This window comes from Callospermophilus lateralis, unplaced genomic scaffold (genome assembly GCF_048772815.1).
Source record: "Callospermophilus lateralis isolate mCalLat2 unplaced genomic scaffold, mCalLat2.hap1 Scaffold_44, whole genome shotgun sequence".
Classification (NCBI taxonomy): Eukaryota; Metazoa; Chordata; class Mammalia; order Rodentia; family Sciuridae; genus Callospermophilus; species Callospermophilus lateralis.
The window spans coordinates 591,513-593,921 of NW_027514389.1; the positions used below are offsets into that span (position 1 = coordinate 591,513).

A 2,409-nucleotide genomic window follows, 5' to 3' on the forward strand; every position below is an offset into this window, starting at 1 on the left:
AGTGGAGCTGGGAGCTGGCCGCGAAGGTCACAGGGGCGGCGACGACACTGCGCAGAGCAAAACAGCGCCTGATGGCAGTAAAGCGCAAGATAAGAACCGCCCCTCCTCTACAGCTTCAGGACAAAATAGCATTCACTCAGGAAATAAACCAGACCTTCCACTTGTGCTACAGGTTGATGATCGGCAGCGGCTGGCCCAGGAGCGACGCGAGGAAGGGGAAAAGCAGCACGAGAAATCATCTGGTTAGAAAAAGAAGAGCGAGCGAGACAGCACTATGAAAAGCACTTGGAAAAGGGGAAGAAGAAGCTGGAGGAGCAGCGGCTGAAGGAGGAGCGCAGGAGGGCTGCGGTGGAGGAGAAGCGGAGGCAGAGGCTGGAGGAGGACAAGGAAAGCCATGAAGCAGTTGTACGACATACAATGGAAAGGAGCCAGAAGCCAAGGCAGAAGCCTAACAGGTGGTCGTGGGGAGGCTCCCCCCAAGGGAGCTCTGGCATCCACAGTGCAGATCCAGACAGGCGGTCAGTTTCTACCATGAATCTTTCGAAACATGTTGATCCCGTCATTAAGCAAGCGGCTCTCCTCTTCATCTGCAACTTTACTAAATTCTCCAGATAGAGCTCACCACCTGCAACTCAGCCCCTGGGAAAACAGCGTTGTTAACAGACTCCACACACTCGTTCGTGGCCAGAAGTAAAAGCACAGCAGCCTTGTCTGGAGACACAGCATTTTGCAGCCCCATCATCTGCACACTCTAGAAATCCGGTGGACCGACCAAAACTCTTTGTAACACCACCCGAGGGCTCTGCGCGCAGGAGGACCATTCATGGCACATTGGGCCAGAAAAGAGAGAGAGAAAGAGAAAATGTACCCTTCCATCTTACATCTGGCATCCGAAGGGCTCTGTCTCCATCTAATCCCAAGGCAAGGTCACCAGCATGCTCCCGACTTTGGCTCCCATCCAAGTCCCTTCCGCATTTGCCCGGCACACCCCGACCCGCGTCCTTGCCTCCCGGCTCAGTCAAAGCTGCTCCCATCCAGGTCCGGCCCCCGTCCCCTGGCAACATCCACCGGTCAAGAGGGAAGTCAGAGTGGAACCTGAAAAAAAAAAGAGCCCGAGAAGGAACCTGAGAGTGTTGCCAGTGAGCCCTCACTGAAAGGCTGGACACCTTTAGTGAAGGTAGAGGAGGCCGCAGTTGAAGACGGGACCCCTGTTGAACCAGAAGCTGACCCTGCTGCTCCAGGCACGGCCCCAGCCTCAGATCCAGCTCCAGTCCCAGCCCCTGCTCCAGCTGCAGCCCCAGCCCAGGCCCCGGCCCCGGCCCCATCATTCACTGCGACTGCCAGTGCTGCTCCTAAGATTTCTGCAGGCACCACTGACCCAGAGGAGGCCACTAGGCTGCTGGCTGAGAAGAGGCGGCTGGCCTGGGAGCAGAGAGAGGAGGAGGAGAGGGAGAGGCGAGAGAAGGAAGAAATAGAAAGACAGAAGAGAGAGGAATTGGCTCAAAGGGTGGCTGAGGAGAGAACTCGCCGAGAGGAAGAGTTACATCGTCTGGAGGCCGAGCCGGCGCGGGAGAAGGAGGAGCACCTGCAGCGGCAAGCGGAGGAGCATGAGCGCGAGAATATGGAGCGTGCCCAGAAACAGAAAGAAGAAGAAGCTCGGGTGCGCGAAGAAGCTGAGAGGGTCCGGCAGGAACGAGAGAAGCACTTCCAGAGAGAGGAGCAGGAGCGCCTGGAAAGGAAGAAGCGACTTGAAGAGATTATGAAAAGAACCAGGACAGAAGCTACAGATAAGAAAACCATTGATCAGACAAATGGTGACATAGCCAAGGGAGTTCTCACTGGAGGAACAGAGGTATCTGTACTTCCAAGTATGACAAACTCTCCAGGAAATGGAGAATCTGCAGCCAGCCCACATTTGGTCACTTCACATAAGTTACAAGTGAACTTGCAGAGTACTCCCAATTTGGAAAAACAACCAAATGAAAATGGAGTATCTGTTCAGAATGAAAATTTTGAAGAAATTATAAACTTACCCATTGGATCTAAACCATCCAGATTAGATGTCACCAACAGTGAGAGCACAGAAATTCCTTTGAATCCAACTTTGGCCTTCGATGATGAAGGGACACGTGGGTCACTGCCTCAGGTAGATGGTGTTCAAACACAGCAGACTGCAGAAGTTATATGAGCATTTCTTCTGAAGAACCAAAGCAGAAATTTAGTAAGAATTTCTACAATTAATGGGATTCCTTTCACGCCATGAAGGAGCATCCCCCTCCTCAGGTTTTCTAAAGATTTCATGACCATCATTTTGAAAAAGACTTTATTAAAACGAGCTAAAGACAACAGACTGGATAGCTTTTCTAATAATTTTCGCCAATAGGAAGAAAGAAATGCTCCGTGTCCTTC

At 52.2% G+C, this 2,409-nt stretch overlaps 1 pseudogene; it reads left to right on the forward strand.

Annotated features, from left to right (window-relative positions):
* Positions 1-402: 402 nt before the first annotated feature.
* LOC143389177 (ensconsin pseudogene) lies at positions 403-2,188 on the forward strand (annotated as a pseudogene).
* Positions 2,189-2,409: the final 221 nt, after the last annotated feature.